At 34.9% G+C, this 20,732-nt stretch overlaps 1 protein-coding gene across 1 annotated transcript in view; it reads left to right on the top strand.

Annotated features, from left to right (window-relative positions):
- The window catches only part of LOC141451631 (lachesin-like), a 469,514-nt gene that overhangs the window by 372,975 nt on the left and 75,807 nt on the right, over positions 1 to 20,732 (top strand). The gene's annotated exons all lie outside the window — the stretch shown is intronic.

Consider the following 20,732-nt stretch of genomic DNA (forward strand, 5'->3'; position numbering starts at 1 on the left):
TAATAGTGCCTAGAGTGTAGTCACTCAGACAGTAAATGGAGGCAGATCCCTTACTAGGTAAATCTCGATCGTAAATCTCTTTCAAAGGGTCATAATCTGTGATTATACTAGAGGGAAACTAACTCTGCATACTTGTATTCATATCGGACGTCCACAAAGCATTAAAAAAGGTTGTATTTTATATGAGAAGCAGTAAAATAATGCTAATTTTTTCAGGCGGGCTTTACTTCTATTATCAAATTATTAGTTGTGTTCGGAGATGACTAGTTATTAGACGATGATACCCATTAAATAAAATCTATTTAATAATTATTAAATTAGAAAGACTTTTTTTTTGCCTTTTTTTGGCATTGGCTTCCGCCATACAGCCAGCATCGTCTAGGTGCTTATCACTAGAATATCACTCACTCTCCATTCTTACTTATAGATACATTCGCTTCACACATTCATCCCTCTACTATATACAACTATTTACATAAACTACAACTAATGGATGGATCAGTACTCTATATTCCTGCCATCCTTATAGCTCAACCAAAATTAAAATCATCGTAATCCTTCTCTAATCATTTTCTTCCATTCATTCTAATCAGCTATAACTTTTAAATACGTTCATATTTCATTGCTAGCTCTGCTATAGACTTAAGCACATAGACGTTGGTGGAGAATATTATGTCTTCGTAGCGAAATGGTGCATCTAAATACCTGTATAAGTCGTCAAACATTCGTTTTCTTTCTACTACATGACGAGGACATATCATTATTATATGTTTGAAATTCTCCTCCTCATTGCAATCTACGCAGGAAGGAAAGGACCTTTTTTGTTGATCCTGTGAAGATAGAATAAGACTTATTCTTCTGGTTATATCTCTTGAATAATTTCATAGCTTGGTCAGTTCATTGGAGGATGGGTAACATTTTACATGGACACGATAGTACCTCAAATAGAACAAAGTTGCGACTGTAGGTCGACTTAAAGTATAACGTACGAGGGCGTGCGTAATAATGTTAATTAAAATCAACTTATTGCAATTTCATTTTGATGTTTTCACTAAGGGTTACAGTTGCTAGGAAAGTTGATGGTTAACCGATGGATGGGTATGGTAGGGATACAGGGCCCATAGATCTGAATACTAGAGTGGGCGCCAAAGATAACCCCCACCCCACACTTTGCATGTTTTATGCACTAAAGGGCATTTTCCCTTTAACATAACTTACATATGTAACTTTGTGTTGTGACTGGAGGCAACTTATGTTTCCTCTTTGCAAGTACAACTTTTCCCTTGCTAGAACTACAGTGATGGGTTGTCGTACGTAACTCTGCTAACTTCACTTTCCCCTTTACCAAGTAGATGGTAGTTGCTTCTTCTGTACCTTCATCCTGCAGCTCTTCCGTACCTCGTACAAACTTCACCTATAAATAATTTTCACTAACTTTTATCTTCCTATATTTCAAAGAATCTTACTGAGGCAATACAGTTACTGAACAAAGGAAATTTTACTACAAAAATACTGACTTTGGTAAAAAAACAAAAGCCCTTGCGATGCTATGATCTGCCCGTGGCAAAATGTAAGAGACAAATTTTCTTCACAATATATTTAACTATCAGAAATATTGTACAACTGTCAACAGCTGTTCCTTCTTACTAAATTAAGTTCTACTGATTTTGGTACAATTATTAAACTTAATTTAATGAAAAGATTTGAAATTTAAATAAACATTTTTTTGCATTATAATTATGTGTAGTTTTCTTTTTTATATTTTAGAGCAAACAAAATGATTTAATATTATAAATTTAATCCAAAATTATTTCATTTCTAATAAATGCAATAATAAATTTTAGATTAGCAATACCTTATAAATATCATTTAAAAATGTTGGGCATCACTGTTCTGAAACCTAACAGAAACCTTCTCACAGACTAGACTAACTACTGTGCAGTGATTACAAAGCTCGTGGCAATGGTGATTGTTTTAGTAAAAGTACTCCTCCCCAAAATTGAAGCAATTGCAACAAACTAATAGATAACTTACTTCAAACTTACTAATATAATAAGGAGTGTCTAATCAACATCAATATTACCCACCTACCAAGCTCAGTAATGGATACAATTTACTGTAAGTACCTATGCATGTAATTTGTTAAAACTTCAATTATGTTTTAAACTGGCAATGTTCCTTATTAATGTTTAAACTTCTAATGCTCAAATTAATAGAGCATTCTAACCTTTAGAGGGTAGCCTTTTCATCGTTAAGTTTGTTTCTGTATTATAGAAACGTTTGCTGATTTAAACTGACACTGAATACTTTGAAGAAACTGTTTTCGCTTTCAGTGTTTATGATGAGTATAATTCTTTCACATCACTTCTTCTCAGAGTTAGGTTTCTTTAAAAAGAGTTGTTCAAATAGATATTTCCAAATGTAACGTAATATTGTCAGCAATTTAAAATTAAGTGAATAAAGTTTGATGGTTTTGGTGCAACTAATGTGTTACGCCTTACATCTTGAAACGAGTCCTATTATATCTGTATTCTGCAATTATATTTGATTCAGTTTTAATGAAAGGATCTGTTGTTCCTTACTGTTCAAAAAAAAATCAAAGAGTACCTGCGTGTAACGATCGCCAGGCACATTTACTTATTTTTATAGCTCTTGCTTTAAGGTTAACTGCTCTCTGAGATTTGTTCATAAGAAAGATATTTGTTCCCCTTTATTCCTTGTTCACCCAGACTTAAAGATAGGGGTGTTCCAAGATTTCATTCCCCTTTTTACATAATCCAGCCACTGCAGGCTACATTCCTCACTTTTATTTCCATCCTACCTTATTTTAGTTTATACTGCGTGCCAAGATATTCACTGAGGTTTACTACTGCTGTACTTTACTTTCGTGAAGGGCTGTCACTTTTCACCTTTGTCAAGTCTTTTGTAGTAATAAGCGTGAATACCTTAGTGCTGGTATTTTTCTTAGGAAGAAAAACAAATATGCAAAAGATACAGCTTATTTCCTTCTTTTATATCTCCTAAAACAAACAAAAAAAAAAATGGTTATCTTGCATATTATCGATTTTAGAGTTTTCACAGATCCTTTGAGATCGAGAAAGTGTGGTATTTGACTAGTTTGTCTCTCTATAATATTAACTGTAATTCAAAAACTCAATCTTTCCGATAGTTTAAACTGTTTCATAGGTGTTGCTTAGGTACCAACAATAGTCGCAATAAGTTTTTGGTCAGAATCGGGTCAATTAGAAGTTCAACTACTTTACCAAATCTTTTTGTTTAAAGATTTTCATAAAGATGGCTGTTTCGATTTAACTAATACTGGATTTAGTAGTTGTTTAGAAGTAGACATTTTTTCAAGCAAATTTCTGATTAGAGTATTTCTAAGGGGAATGGTTAGTCTAAATTGTACTTTTAATTTTTGTTTATAGTGGCTAATTCATTAACCCAAAATGAGGGAATATTATTGCCAATTTTTGTAAATATTATTTTGACCTATCTTTCGACCTAGGGACTAGGTCATCTTTAGGACTTATTTTTATGAACAGTCATAATTTGTTTTACATTGTTAAACATTAAAGGTTTTTGCCCCTTGTTTTTGGCGTCTTGAGCTTAGCAAATCAGCCATTTAAATTCTTCTTTCGAAGCTTCTTTAGTATTTAGAATATTTACAGAGTTATCCTGTTGTTTTTTTTATGAATTCAATGAGCTCTGTGTAAATTCTGCCATCATCAGATGCAAGAATAGTGTTTAGATTAACTGGTAAAGGACATCCATTCGCTAGAACAGTCCTCCACAATCGTTCTCTTCCCTTAGAGTAATTAGCACATTCCAGAATTAGGTTGTTAGCGTATACTATTATTCCAGAAGTACTTGAACACTTGTGCGTTGTTTCCTGGCTAGATGGTGCGGCAAATAATTGTGATTAAGTTAAAGATTGGTACTTATTCTGTCCTAACTGCTTAGGTACTGGACTTGACACCTGTATAATATTAATAATGTGGGAATAAATTTCCTAATTTGACGGAAACTATACCAGTTTACTGAATAGGTTTTCCCGAATTTTCTCGTTTTTTTTTTCTAAAATGTTTTTACAATTTAATTTAATAAAAATACACTTTTATTTGAAACATTTTTGATTGTAAATATCAATAAGTGCCATTGATTTGTATGGTAAAATTTCTTTTAAATTCTTATGGAAGGATTGTTCTAGGCTACATTATGGGTTACATTTTATTTTTATGTCCGGGTTTAAAAGGCAATATAAATATGGGAAGTAATAAATATGACTGAAACATTCATAGTTTGATGAAAATAAATGCTCGAGATAAGTAGCCAGAGAAAATCTTGATTTTTTACAGACCAGTTCTCAGAGATTCTCATAATTTCCATTTTTTAATGAGAAAATTGCTGCAATTGCTTCCTTTTTGCTGAAACTGAAGAGATGAGAAAGTTATTACATTGCAGTTAAGAGAGATTTTAGCGTACGCGCTTTTCTCTCTAGAGATTTTTAACTGCTGATTTATTATTTTGCTTGCAATCTTTTTTTGTCTTGCACCATCTTAGTAGGAACTATTTATTTTAGACGTTAAATTAATAAAGTTAACTACAAAGATAATCTTACTGAGAGTTGAAACTATCACACTAACTATGTTTATTTTAATTATTAACACAGGACTTATTTATTTATTTATTTTTCTTTCCTTGGGTTTCTTTATCTTTCTATCTGAGAGTTCTCTTGGTTTTCTTGGCTTACTAAATAGTTAATTATAAGAGAAGAGCAGATTAAGAGAGGACGGTAACTCTTTTGAGTGTGTATGTGTGTATGTTAGGCATGTTAGTAAAGAGACGTGCCCGTTTGCACAGGAGTACGTGGTCACAGCAAAAGCCAGAGAGAGTACAGCAAAGTAACCTCCGGGCTATAGGGACCGGCATTACCCTCCTGGATAGACCAACAATCCTCCGGGGACCCTTGATTTCCTGATGAACCGACATTGTGAAATCCTCACTCCAACAACTTTTCTCTCGTGACCTCCCTTATGCTTGGGGAAGGTTTACCATTCTTCTCTCTCTCTGTTGCTCTCCTATTTCAGGTCTCGCAGCAAGCGAGACACAGAGTGAGACAGCCAACCCCGTGAGGTATTCGCCAGAACTCACCCTAGTGTTCGACCATTTAAGCTGTGCGCCCTCGACCTCCACAAATTACCTCTCCTCTACTTCTTCTTACTGATTATTAAGCCGTACCCACACATTGCATAACTCTTGGGAATTTTGGTCAAGTTTCATTTTCATTTATTTTCTTATACAAATACTCACATGACTTTTAGTTTAGTTCCTGTCTACTCTACTAGTTAGAGAAGGTACGAGTATGCTGAAAGTGCAGATTTCACTCAGCAAAGACCCAAATTGAAGTCTGGTGATTCTGCGTCCCGGGTTAGAATGGATCCAGTTGTTAAGGGCCTGCTGCCAAAAAGTTTTGTCTTTGATTTCTATTCCCTATAACATGATATTAGTTAGTTTTCCTTTTTATTTAATAGTTTTTAATGCTGGGTCAATATGACCCGAGGTGACGGCTCAAGGGTTAATAATATTAACCTCAACCACTGGAGGAAGACGCCACGTAGGTTTATTTTTGTACTAAGGCTTCAGTCATGTTGTTTCAGACTAACACGTACTCACCAAGATGTACACGACACAAATATCACGGAATTATCACGTTTAATCTAGACAATCCATCACCAAATCTATCAATCGACAACGAAATATTATAATATGGGTACTCGCCAAGTTCAAAGAGTTGAATTTTCAGTTTAACGACGTTTAAACTAGATATAAATAGAAATACTCACAAACACGGTATTCACAGTTGTTTACTACACACTGTGAGTAGGATACACACTATAATCTGAATTAGGTATTAACCAATACAACTAGGTGCCTTAAAAATAAACTTCCCTTATCTGTTAGACTTGGTTTCAAAATTTTCTATTGTACCATAACACTCTTGAGTGCTCGTGAACACGTTTTCTTGTAAAACAAACATAATTTCTCATACGAAGATAAAAGGAATCCTGGAAAATGATATACCGTTTGAAAGCCCATTAAACAAGGAAACTTTTACAAAAAGTGCCAGCACCTAGGTCTGATAATGATCACATAAGAGCCTAATGAGTTTTCTTAAAAATTTCGATAACTTTTATTTTTCCAGCAATCGGAGGAAGATTGAGGCTGTTTGGAGAATAACTTATGCTTCAAAATGGTATCAATTTTTAGAAAATTTATCTGTCTTTCTAACCGAGTTATCAGCATCAAATTCGGACTAAAACTTTTTGAGTAATAACATTTTTAATTGGAAAAAAGTAATGATTTTAGAAAAAAACTTTAAAGTGACGTCACTCAAGAACAGTGGAAATTGTGAAGTTGGCCAATACGTCATTGAACTCCACTTTAGATGTACTACACACAGTAGGCCTATGGACAATACTTACTGGTTCACCCTGTATATTAGCTTTACAGGTCTCGCCTCTTCGCCGGGTAGCTCGGCTACCGTGGCGCCTTCTTCAAAATTATTAATTAATTCACCAAGTTCTTCCTTAGGATTATTATATTTGTGCCCAAATCTTCTAAATTAATTTCTTTTAAGCATTCAACTACCTGTAAGTACCAATTAAATTTAATGTTGCTTGGATAGGAGGTTACTCATTACAATCAAGTCTCTTTAAGCAGATTTTTACATAGTTATCATTTAAGTTCTGTCACATGATAATTCTATTAAATTTTCTTTATCTTTTATTGATAATGATGTAGCTTTTCCTAAATTTTCTTTATAGAAGGGGGGAGTTTAAAATCCAATTATCATTTGTGTTTTCAGGTTTTTGGGAAAATACTCCATGAAAGACAATTTTAATCCTGTTAAACGTGCTATTATATTTTCTCGTATATCTTGAGACAGACTAACCTTATTGCTGTACATATTAACAACTTTACTGTATAATATTATTAATTAAAATAATTTTTATGAATTTTAGGAAAGAACTTTTCTATGATATTTTTTATGTCCGCCATTATTGATTATTTTTATTCTACTTTTTATTGTACTCGCGTACCACAGGTTGGGAAACGCTGATTTAAATTGTGTTGTTGTTATATCAGAGTAATATCACAATAAATTTTCTACTTGAAATACACTCGCCTAACTTTGAACATTATGTATCTGGAAGTAAAAAAATGTTAAGGAAAAGAATCTTTTTTGTAGAGTCGCAGGTTCACAAATTGACCCTTTACGCATGTGTGTGTTTTCTTTTTTCAAACTTGTACCAAAGGTTCTTTTTTTTCTGCAGATTAGTAAAAGAAGGGCTGTTTTGTGCTGGTTGTGCCCTTAAATTACCCTCCTCTCTCTCTCACCCCCCTAATTGCTCTATTCTGTGAAGTAAAAAAAAGACTTGAAGGGAGAGGGCTAGCCCTAGTTATGGTGTCAATGGTACTTATTCTTTCAGATCTTGTCCCTCCTTTACTCTGTCCACCTGTACTTTCAAAAGTCAATTCATTACTTCTTTCTTTTTTTTCATTCGCTGTCTCTTTCTATCTGAATTTAGAGCAAACCTTTGATCTTCTTGTCTATGTAATTGTAAAAATTAGGGAGCGAAATATCGAATGACAGTCCTATAATGACAGAGATAGAAACAAATTCACCTGAATAGCTTGATAGTCAGGATTTTTCCTTATTTGTACTTAAAAAAGTTTTCTTTTAAAAAATTGCTTTTTACCTTGTTTTTCTTTTTAGTATTTTCTTTTTTTATTTTTGACAACTTTTTATTTAAATTCAGTTATAAAAGATAAATCTTTGAATAAGTAGGTGACTTAAATCCATAATTTAGTTTTGGATTTGTTGAAAAAAAAAATATATATATTAAGAAAGCAAGCGTCGCTAACTCCATTTCACTCTAAATATTTCTTCTTCACCATCTCAAGAAGTGGTAGACACAACTAATTGCTTTACTGCAGCTTGGTGAAGGGATCAAACTAAAGGCTATCCATTAGTAAAGAGTCTCTGGAAAAGCAAGTCTATTTAAAGAAGAAGGATGTAACAACATTTTAATGCCGATATATCGAGGCAAATTTGGATTTTCAGCTCTTCAATTGCCCTTCAACCAGTCTCTAATAATTCAATATCATTTTTCTCTGCCTTTTCAAATTTTCGAATTACCACTCTACTTTGCACCGGATACGTCCTCAGTCTGTACACCATCGTCACTTCCTATGACCTGATTATCTGGGAGATTTTCAACTTTAATACTACTTGTGTGCTGATAATTTTTCCAGTAATTTTGAATTGATTAAAAGCTATTGGTCTTGTTTCCAATAATGGTTGCACAAGTGCATGAATATGATTGCCTAATTGTTGATAATAGGCTCAAAATTACCGTAAATTACCGTGCCTGAAGGATATTACGGATAATTTCAATACAGCTCTAATGATTGGATTAAAGCTATTTTACGTATTTAATTGATATTTAACCAATTAATTTATTTTTGTTTTGGAGGAAATGAAATATTTACAATAAAGCAGGCGCCACGGTAGCCGAGCGGTTAGAGGCGAGACCTGTGAAGCTAATATGCATTGTGGTACTGGGTTCGATTCTCGGTCTTAGGTCTTGGATTTTATTTAATAGTTAATAAAAGAAATTTACAGTAAAGTATGTTTGCTAGTCGCCTCCGTCCACGACACCTAATTGGTAGTTGGACGTAAAGCCCGGTCTGAAAAAATAGGCAATTACTTTACTTTACAATTTACAATTAAATGTTCAGAAATTTTCTTGACAATTATTCCAACTATCTGGACTTCCTGAACCTTCGAATTCTCTTCTCGTTCAGTAATCCCAATCTAAAAATCCTTCTCCTAATCACAGAACCTCTCTTAGCCACCATAATGACCTAAATATCCCTCTAGTTTCAAAAATCTGGTTACTTCTAACCAGCTTTCTTATTTATCCCCACCTATCCCAGTCACCCTGGAATCCTCATTATCATTTACTACTCTTCCGGAAAATCCCTAGGCAATGCTTTTAAAGCGTAAGTGGTCTGGAGGCCAGCTCTTTCTATAAGGCTAATTTTTAGTTAGGAAGGCCCATCAATTGGGAGTGCACTTCGTCATCAAGTGTCACTTGTTTTGCTATTTTGGTCTCATATTTTACTTATTTTATAGTGTTTACAGTCGTAAATAAAGAAAATTTTCTGTAAATATTTCATAAATAACAACTGGTACGATAGATATAGAATCAGCTGATTAACGGAGTTACAATGATGACGAAGTATTATCGCTGTACCATGCGCACCAGATTGATTAAAACCATTGGAATGGTACAAATTGATTGGCTGTCGGGATCATAACTGAAATTATCTCTCAGTTATTCGACCAAGTTGTGTGTCCTTATGTCCTTTTTAGTCACTCCCCTAAGTTTTTACCACTTGATCGCTTCTAAGTCACTCACGGCTTTGCTTTTTGGTTTTTTCAAGCTAGTCCTTTAATACCCTTAACCCTACGTTCCTTCGCGGTGCTATTTGGTTCTCAAATCGAATATATATGAACTGCACGTACTCTTATCTATGAATTCCTGAAATCCTCGTAAATATTAGAACTCGATTTTTCAATTGTAAACTGATGAGAATAGAAAAGATGATGAATGTATAAAAAATACGGGCGAAAAAATATATTAAGTAAAAAGGTATTTACAAAATAAGCGCTAGTTATTATGAAATGATAACGAAAAACAAGTAAAATGCTAACAGCAACTCAAACTAAATAGTTAAAACACTTTATGTATATTATATACTCAACGTACAGCGCAATCTTGTGGGCTTCATAAGAAAGCTGGGCTGTAAAATAGCGGTTAATGACTCTTTGTAGCGGTATACGTATGTGTGTGAAAACCTTATTATCATAATGATATTAGTACGCTGTGTCTGTTTTCTTTCTTTTTGTCTCCTCCTCCTCCTCTACCGCAGCATTCTGTGCAGAAAGCGTTCTTGCTGAGCTATTAACTGCAATGCTTTAGCGAAGAAGCACCTGGCAATGCGGGTGTTTAATCGCTAGCCTACTCTCTCTGCCAGCCAGTTTGTTGGTGTACGTTTTAGAGTGGTTCGCCGCCACTTAATACCACTCTTGAGGCTCAAGTCCTCCTCGCTCTACTCTATCTCTATCTCTTTCTTCATTCCGTCTCTTTCTCCAGTTTTATGCAAAGTAGTTACTAAGAAAGTTACATTCATAGCAGACAACATCCAAAATATCTTTCGCAACATAAATAAAGTACTTTTATACAAGCTACGCTTGATTTTAATCATTGCAATGCAGTAAAGGAAATTTTCTTACTCTTATGTAAATAGATTGTGCCAAATTCACTGGAATTACCCGTTTTTCGTTCTCCTAGAGTCCAAAGAGAAGTATAGTTCCTGATCATCCCTGCAGATCTGAGCATGTACAAACATGTTTCATCCTGTCTTTCCACTGTTTAAATTCTCAATTTCAACTAAGGCTCAAAGAAAAGTCTTAAATTTCAATGGAATTATAAGCAATTTTTTTTTTTTTAAATTTATTTATTTTGTAATTTACAATCTGTATAAATATATACAATGAGTAAATAGGAGGTGAATGAGATGAACTGGTGCGGGAAGAGCAGGAGGAGAGAAGCTACCCAGCGGTAGCAATCTCTATAGGAGATAGGGGAATGTGAAGAGGAGAATATGAGTAGGAGAGAGGAGAGATTTAGTTCTTCAGACTGTAAGGAAGTCGCGGGGCCACTGGCGATTCAGTAGTCGAGTAGGATTGTTAGGGATGTCAGAGGAAGCGAGAGACAGTACAAGAGGATTAGAGCTAGTCGAGAGAGTAGTATGGAATTTTTGGTATTTCGTCTTGGCTTCTTGGTCTATGAAGGGAATGTTGAGATCGTTGTGAAGAGTGAGGTTAGTCACGTAGAAAGGAGCGTCAGCCATCTGTCGGAGGAGTTTTGACTGAAATGTTTGTACTGTCCGTATGTTTGTAGTTTTGACTGAACCCCACAGCTCTAGTCCGTAAGTCCACATAGGTTTGAGAATAGTACTGTATATTAATCGTTTCAGTTCAGAGGCTAATTTGGAGCGTCGCCCAAGAAGTCTGTAAAGCAGTTTCGCACGTTTTGTCATTGCTTGTCTTTTAAGTCAAGTGTATGGGTTCCACGTGAGTCGCTTGTCTATTTAGAGCCCAAGGTAGCGCACCAGATCTGTATAAGGAAGAGAATTGTTGTTGAAGAGGACAGGTGGACAAGAGCCCCGCCGGAGAGTAAACGTGGCATGCTGTGGCATTTCTGTGGGTTCATTTTAATCCGCCACTTCTTTGCCCAGGATCCTATTTTACGTAAGTGTGTCTGTAATTTGTATGAAGCTGACGTAGGATGTGTACTTGAAGGAAATTAAAATTTTGGTTTACGGTATTGCTGTACAAGACTTTGATAAGGCCTACATCAATGTATGACTCAGAAAGTTGAAAAAAAAAAAAGACGAACAAAAATTAGCTGCATTTAAAAAATAAAAAATCTTAAGGCGGATTCTATGGGCAAGTCCAAGTTGGTGGAGTTAGAAGGAAAAGGTATAACCAGGAGCTCTACGAAAAGTATAAAGATATGAACGTTGTAAAGGTAGTCCGGATTAGTAGTACTTCGATGGCTGGGGACATGTGCAGAGGATGAGCGAAGATAGAAGATGCCGAAGATAAAGAATAAAGGATTACACTCCGGTAGGATAAAGAAGAAAGAGTTGGCCAACCGAAATCGAGATGGTTACTTCAGACTGGCAAGGATGCTTCCAAGTTGGGGAGTTCCCTTGATGGTGGTTGTCAGCCATGGACAGACAGGAGTGGGATAAAGTTGTGTTGCTGGAGAGCGGAAGATGTATGTAATGCACACGGGAGTCACTGCTTCCTGGGTTTCTGTTATGTCGATTTCCTTTTTTGATATGTAAGTGTACTTTAGTTCATATATTTGATTTTAAAGTAATGTGAAATCCGGCAATATTGTCTAGAACTTTTATCAAAGTGAATTCGAGCTTGCGATAAAACATTGTTAATTATTGTAATTAGAGCAAGGTCATGATTTATTACTATCAAATATTCATGTAATCTAAATATAAACCAAAAGTCCATCGATTTGTATTAAGGCAACGTCTTAAAAAAATCTTTTACAAATAGGCCCTACAAGAAGAAGTGGAAAATAAGATGTTCTACAGTAGATAAAAATTTTATTCTTCCGTTTCTTTCATTTATTTTATTTTGGTTATTACATTTTTATATGTTTTCGATTCTGAGCAATGCAATGCTCATCCTATGCGGTAGTACACTTTCCTCCAATAAGATTTGAATTATTTATTACCGTAAGAATTTACTTGAAAAACGTAAGGACAACTTCTACCACGTTTTTATGTAGGCCAAAACTTGCTAGCATACTCTATAGCCTCCTTGGTTTCTTCCTTATACCAATGGGGGGGGGGGGGCTTGCAACCCTCTCATCCGCCATACCCATCTTCAAGGTAAAAGGAAAATTACATTTGGTATTCGTTGAAACCCTGTAGCTTTCTGCAACAGTCGAAGAGTAGAAGAGAGCACAGGCTATATGTGGGAGCGGCAAGGACTTCAGGAAGATGTTAACCATCCACCCCCCCAAAAAAAGGTAGTTTGGTGGTTATGTGAGAGAGATAGAGTGATATCAAGAATGTAAAGAGAGAGGAGAGTGTGTGGAGAGGGAACTTTCTTTGCTAACATTCTATTGGTGGCCTCCGTGGACTTCATACCCAATACAAACCCTAACCTACACATAGACACTTCAGCCGTTCTGCTGCCTTTAAAGGAATTGCCGAGGCTTTTCGCTTCCTCTGGCCCGTTGCTTCCACTTCTAACTCCATTTCTTGAACACAAATATGTTTTTCTCTCAAATCTATCCTCTTCAAATACAGACACACACGCCAAGCTCAAATACAGGAAGAAACATTTCCACTTTCTTAACGGTGTTATTACGATCATGTTACCAATTTATGAAATTGATTTTCTACAGAAAATGAGGTTTAGATTTCCCGAAATTCGGCGGGGCTGGAGGGAAGTCTGGATACGAGTTTCACTTCCCTCTATTTCATGCGACAAAATAAACAAATTATTCTTACATAGGAGCTCATCAAAAACCGGATGTATCCATTGGGAACTCAAAATGAAAAATCTGCAAGAAAGTAGTGCTCCTTTTTTAGAATGGAAAACAAGTGAAAGCTGTAATTGACTAGTTTTAGAATGTTTCATTTTCATTACCAGTAGTCAGCGGTTGATTTTGACGAATTATTTGGAGGAGGAAGCTTATACTTTTAATAATTAAGTCGACAAATGCCTCTTAGGCGTAGACATAGACATACTTTATTTTTTTGAAGATACAATTCTCTCATACAAAGAAGCTTGGTTAATTAATTATGTACAAACAAATTAATTTTATCCCCCTCAATTTTCAAAATGAAATAATAAGTAAATAAAATAAAGTAAATATATAATATATACAATAAATTAAATTTTTGCTTTTAACTAGAATAAAAAATAATAAATTGAATTACTATGAATACACGAGGGTCGTTTGAAAAGTCCTTGCAAAGTCAGAGAGATAGCACCACTGGCGAGACAGAAGAGTGAGATTGCTAGTGCTGTGGGCATCTCGAATGAACGGGTACATAATATTTTGCATCAACATTTGGACATGACAAAGCTATCCGCAAGATGGGTGTGCCGCGATTGCTCACACTTTGACCAAAAACGAAATCGTGTGAAGTGTTGCAAGGACGGTTTGCAGCTGTTCCAGAAGAATCCGCAGGACTTTAAGCGTCGTTTCGTCACTGTGGATGAAACATGGATGCATCACTACACTCCTGAGACCAAAGAACAATCTAAACAATGGGTTACCAAGGGGGAATCTGCGCCAAAAAAAAGGCGAAGACCGTTCCTTCGGCCGGAAAGATTATGGCGACTGTCTTTTGGGATTCGCAAGGAATAATCCTCATCGACTATGTGGAAAAGGGTAAAACTATTACAGGTGCATATTATTCATCGTTATTGGACCGTTTGAAAACCGAGCTGCAAGAAAAACGCCCACGATTGGCCCACAAAAAAAAGTCCTTTTCCATCACGACAACGCACCAGCTCACACCTCAGCAGTTGTGGTCGCAAAATTAATGGAAATAGGGTTCCAACTCGTTTCACATCCCCACTATTCTCCAGACTTGGCACCCTCAGACTACTATTTGTTCCCCAATATGAAGAAATGGCTGGCGGGAAAAAGATTTTATTCAAACGAGGAGGTGATTGCAGAAACGAATGGCTATTTTTCAGACTTGGACAAATCCTATTATTCGGAAGGGATCAACAAACTAGAGCAGCGTTGGACGAAGTGTATAAGCCTAAAAGGAGACTATGTTGAAAAATAAAAAAGGTTTACCCCAAAAAATTAAGTAGTTTTTATTTTTGCACGGACTTTTCAAACGACCCTCGTATAGACTTCGTGACCGTAAATTATTAAAATAAGGATTCAAGATTGGCGAGGAATCGGTCCAAATAAGAAAAAAAAACACCTCGTCTTTTCGCCAACGTTTCGACAAATATATTGTCCTCTTTGACTATGCGTGTTGGTGTAGTTTCTGTAACTCAACCAACCCGCATAGCCAATTATACTACGCATAGCCAATTGTAAAAAATGGTTCAAGTTATAATGCCAACAAACAGGAACTCGAAAACTAAGTGTTCACACATTTTTTCCTTTTGTAAAATTTAAATTGATTAAAAAAAGAAGTGATTTACTGCAAATCAAAAAGTATTTGATTTAAAAGTGTAATTAGTACAAATTAAATAAAGTAAATAATAATTATTGCTCAGATGTTGACGCGCGAGCCTTAAATTAATTAAAAAATTAAAATTAAAAAACAATTTATTAGTCTTAATTAAAAAAATCTGTTAAAATTAAAAGCTAAAAGGTTAGGTTTTAATTTTGGGCACGCTTTTAATTTTTCACCACTCAGGTAATTAACTTTTTTAATAACAGTGTAATTTTTTAATTAAAAAAAAACTTAACGTATTCAATATTTGAGCTATTGGAAATAACTATGTTATTTATTAGCTTATCGGTGAGTAGGTATTTACATTTTGTTAATTAATTTGGATGTTAATCTCCCAGCTGGGCTTTATTTTTTATTATGTTAACAATAATCCTAATTTTGTGTAATTATGTTAAACATTCATTACATTAACAGCTCCAGCTAGAGAGTAAGCATTAGCTAGTGTGGTGGGAGGCAAGCTTATGGGGTTGGCAAAAAAAGGAAGAAGAGTTGTCAGAAATGAGCTTTGGAAGCTCGATGTAAAAGACATATTTTCCATATTTTCGTGCCAAGAAAAAAAGGGAAAACAAAATTGATAAATGTTGTGTGAACACGCATCACTTTCTCTTTTCTTTTTGTGGTTTTTCCATTTTCTCCTCATTTACTCGTAAAGTCAGTATTTTCGAAACACATTTAATTCTTATTGGACATAGTATCTAAAACAAAGCAAAACAAAAAAAAATGCTGGTCGTGAAAACGGATATTTTAGTGTCACAAAATTAGGAAATTGTAATAAAAAGGGGGAAAAATGGTCGTAAGGTTTAAAGCCAGGTAGGGCTCAGAACAGTGGAAGCTGCCCAATAAGGACTCTATCGCATTCAGCCATTGCATTCGCTCACTGAGGATTCATTCTTACACTCTCTTCACAACCATACTCTACTCGTCATTCAGTTTGGCCAATTCTTTTAGAAGGGTTAAAGCGAGGTAAGGCTCAGAGCATCCTGAAGCTACCCAAGAGTATATAAGGACACTAAATCGCATTCAGCCGTTGCATTCACTCGCTGAGAATTCATTCTTACACTCTCTTCACGACATTACTCTCCTCGTCATTTAGTTCAGCCAATTCTTTTAGAAGGGTTTTAGCCACTTAGGGCTCAGAACAATAGAAGCTGCCTAGGAGTATTTTAGAACACCCAATCGCATCCAGGCATTGCATTCACTCGCTGAGGATTCATTCTTACACTCTCTTCACGACCTTGCTCTACTCGTCATTCAGTTCAGCCAATTTCAGTCCAGAAATAGTTTATATTTAGTTTACCCCAGTTAGTTATTGTAATTTACGCTCGTCCCTAAGTTAGTGTTAACGCTAGCCACTAAACTCTTAGTCAGTAATATTATCTTCTATTCTATTTAGCCCTTCAGCCTTCCTAATCAAATCTCAATATTCCGCTTGTGCCTATAAATTAGTAACTACTTAAATCTCCTTTTCGAGGCTATACTCCGACATCAACTTCATCTATAATCATAATTACAAAGAAATGTAAACCATGCAGAAAAGCCCACCGTTACTCGGCCCTACTTACTAACCTTAAACTGATTCTTCTAGAATGGAAAAATTATGAAAGTAGCAGTTATAAATCTAGGAGTATCAGTGGCATCTTTTTGGGAGCCATGTTTCAAGAAAGTGGAACCCCATTGAGTTAACGGGAGATAATTCCGGTTTGAAGTATTTCCCTTGAAAGGCGTTTTCTGAACACATTTAACTTATCCGCTTGTCAGTAGAGCAGAGATCAGACCGTACATTATAGAAAAGTGATACTTTAGAAGCAAGTCTAACTATCTTGTCTTTTCCTGGAGTGCTCTTGAAATGTTTCAAATAATAAGAACTACTTAAGCACAATTGGTACACGAATTTTAAGAAAATAGTAATGTCTTTTATTCTATTTAGCACTTCCGTCTTCCTAATCGAATCTAAAGTTCAGCTCAGCTATAAATTAGTATCTAGTTTTTCCAGCTTCTTCCTGATGTAGGGTTATGATTTGATTACGTAAACTACTTTTTAAAAGAAAGTCTTGTGAGTCTTTCCTAAAAACTTTTTAGAATAACAGAATCAGCTGCCTGTGCACTTTTTTTTAGGCATTTCTTCAGGCGAGCTATACGTCCATCTTTGTAATTAATGTCGTAGATGGAGCCAGCGACTAGAGATCTTATTTGACCATTAAATAAAACATGAAATAAAATTCAACATTTAAAACCGGAAGTCCGAACCTCTACCAGACTTTAGCGTTGCGAGCTACCGTGTGGCGCCTTTATTTATAAGAAATTCACTAATTTATTTATCCAGCAAATGCGAAACAAAACTAAATAGCTTCTTATATGTTTTAATAAATTAAAATGTCCATTTCTGTGCAGGGAATTGATTATTTTCCCTAGTTTTTCTCATTACTACTACACAATTAAAATAAGAAAATTTAATAATGAAAACAAATTTACATAAAACATGTACGAGTAAACGGAGGGACACAAAAATATTGAAGAAATATTCTAAAGAGGAATAATAATGTTTTACTTCCATTTGCTCATGTTTACCTTTAATAAAGGAAGGAAATTGGAAAAAAGATGAATGGAAAATGCGAAATGAGACATTTTCTTCTAGAATATAATAAAAATTGTCATTTAAATAAATTATTATTTGAATAGCTTAAATATTCATAGATTCTGTGTGTAAAAGAATTTTATTGGACTAATTATTTTACTTATCTTCTTTATTAAACATCTTTTTGTTTTCATATTTTGATCTCAAGGAACTGAGATCTAATTCTAACATTCGTGAAGTGCCACTTTAATGCTGATCTGTTAACTGAATAATATTATGGGAAAAATCCTTATTATTATCCTTAAGGATAAACTAGTCTCGCCGCTAATATGGGCCCTTATAATGCTAATGGCCGGTTTATTAAAACAGAATACATAAAATAGACTAGACGTGGTTATTAGCAATATCTAAATCAGATGTAGCTTTGGCCAAGTTCAGCGTTTCCCAACCTTTTTTGGCTCACCGTACCACTTGGTAGAGTACATCATGCTAAATTGTACCACTTCGTAAAAATGATTGTATTTCGTGCAAATTTGTTATTCCGAGTGTTATTCTACTATTATTATCTTTATTTGCATAGAGATACCAATGTATCTGTTACGAAGGAGTTCCAAGTTCATGTTCACTTTATAAACTTTGTACAGTGTAAGATCTCAGTTTTAAAACTTTTTTTAAATAATTAAAAAGGGATTAGGGAAGGGATTAGCTATGAGGTTAGCATACTGGACTCCCACGCGGAGGTCCCGGGTTCGAATCCAGCAGCTGACCCTTAGATTTTCTCTTCCTAGGAGCTTCTTACAGCTCACTGTCCGGTGATGGACAGTGTTGTCTGTAACGAGAGAACACTGTCCGGAGGCCGGCAGTGCACTGGAAAAAGCTCCGGGCGCTAATGACCTCAGCTGTTGATGCGCCAAAAAAAAAAAAAAAAAAAAAAAAAAAAAAAAAAAAATAATTAAAAATTACGCACATATTTTTCTCTTCAAAATTATTAATTAATTTACAAAGTTCTAATTTAGGATTATTATATTTGTGCCCAAAATCTTCTAAACTAATTTCTTTTAAGCATTCAACTACCTGTAAGTACCAATGAAACTTAATTTTGCTTGGATAGAGCTTGCTCATTATAATCAGTCTCTTTAAGCAGATTTTTAGGTAATCATTTAAGTTCTGTCACATGATAATTCTATTAAATTTTCTTTATCTTTTATTGATAATGATGTAGCTTTTCCTAAATTTTCTTTTTAGAAGGGGTTTGAAATACAATTATGATTTGTGTTTTATGACCGCCATTATTGATTATTTTTCGAGTACCACAGGTTGGGAAACGCTGCTCTAGGATAATCGCAGTTGCTTAAATTTTACTCACTTTTTACAAGTTATTTTCTTATTGCGTTTTAATTATGGGGTTTATTATTTTCAATTTATGATTGGTTTTATTTTTAATTTGTTTTTTACACGTTTTATTGATTGGCCGAAATCTCAATGTTGCCAAAATCATTTATTTTTAGTATTATCACTCTAAAAGTTTACAAACAAAACAAAATCGAAGTGTTTTTCACCATTAAAATAAACTAACTATCATTTTACAAATATAATGATAAAGAAAGTCAATAAAAATACAAATAAATGAAAAATCTATTTGTTACACTAAAATAAACCGATTTCAACTTTTGTCACTTTTAACCCTATTGCAATTAATAGTTGAGGACCAATCAAATTCAGTTCATTGCTCTTGTGGTAACCATTAAAATAGAATACAACACAATAGACATGGTTACAAGCAATGTCTAAATATTGACTCGTTCTTTTTCATTTCAAATCGCTGGAGAGCTACTCTTTGCCCAATGACACCACCACAGGCATTTCATCCCAAACTGATATTCAGTCTTCCAAGTTTTCTTTTCTATTCTCTGGGTTAACATTCTAAAAAGTCTTCTTGGTCCACCTGACAATATGTTCCTACCGTACCTTCATGACTGGCTCAGCGCTGTCCATGTCTTTAGCTCAGTTCTTCGCTGTTTGTTCATGTCGTTTCTTGTTAGGCTTGAAAATTTCACTGCCGTATATCAAAGTAGGCCTGATCGCGCAGGTCCTTAGTTTCTTCTTATATAACTTCTATATTCACATTTGACCTGAACAGTTTTCTTTATCGTATATTCCCCAGTTGAGTCTCACTCTTCTTGTAATTTCTTGTTTTATATTTATCCTTCAGGGCCCATTCCTCCTGAGCCGAACAGTTTCCTCGACTTGTCAAAAGAATGTAGACAGCAGAAAAATTGCAAACAAAATATTCTTCCAAGAGAGTAGTACTGGTAGTAATACAAATATTGCGTACATAGAAAATTGTACGTTAAAACCTGCAAAAATTTCCTTCTAACCTAACAGTTTTACTGTCTCAAGTTACGTTTTAATTGATTACACAGTTATACTTAATTGCAATTAAATTATACTATGTGTAATGGAGAAGTAGAAGATAACATTTCCCTTGTTTACTGTTGCAAGCCGGAAGTAGTAATTAGAATTAATGTAGTGTAATGGTAGTAATCTAAGTGAATTGAATAGGACATTACTTTGGGTGAGTAACTAGAAAACGGGTTTTCCTTGATTACGCTTAGTGAGGAGGCGGCGGCGGATGTGTTGGAGAACCAGCAAGAGACATTCCTTGGCTATTCAGGAATGAAAAGAGGAATGGAAACTTTGGATGCTGGAATAACACAGAATGAAAAGAGTTTTTGAACAAGATTCTAGAAAGGAAATGGAGAAGGGCAAAGCTATTATACAAACTCTTGAATAAATAATTGACCCATGGGTTTAGTTTAATTGAGTGCCCCTTCTTTTTTTGGAATAATTGGCTATTGAACGTAGAATAGGGTACTACGTAGGCAGTTGCATATGTATGAGTGTGTGTATATGTATTTGTATATGAGATCTAAGTGTGAGAATACTGGTTTAAAGGGCTTCTAAGTAGAAGGGAAAGGGAAGAAATAAAAGGGTTGTTAGTAGAGTGTCTAAGACTTATGGTTCTGAAAACAGCGAGTGTCCCTTGTAAATGAGTTTTATAATGGAACACACAGCATCTCTGCGCAGAGATCACTTGAATAATTGTAAGAAGGGATAATGTATACTCCATTCAAAGGACAAAGAGATGCTCCATGTTGAGTGCAGGAGAGATCCTTCACCCATTAAGTTATTGACCAGCACTCTTCATCCCAATTTCCAAATTGACAGTATCCCATTTTTGTACAGGGAGTTCTGCTACAATGTCCTTGGCTAAATT

Source organism: Rhodnius prolixus, unplaced genomic scaffold, assembly GCF_049639745.1.
Source record: "Rhodnius prolixus isolate KJV_2025 unplaced genomic scaffold, Rpr scaffold_14, whole genome shotgun sequence".
Taxonomy (NCBI): Eukaryota; Metazoa; Arthropoda; class Insecta; order Hemiptera; family Reduviidae; genus Rhodnius; species Rhodnius prolixus.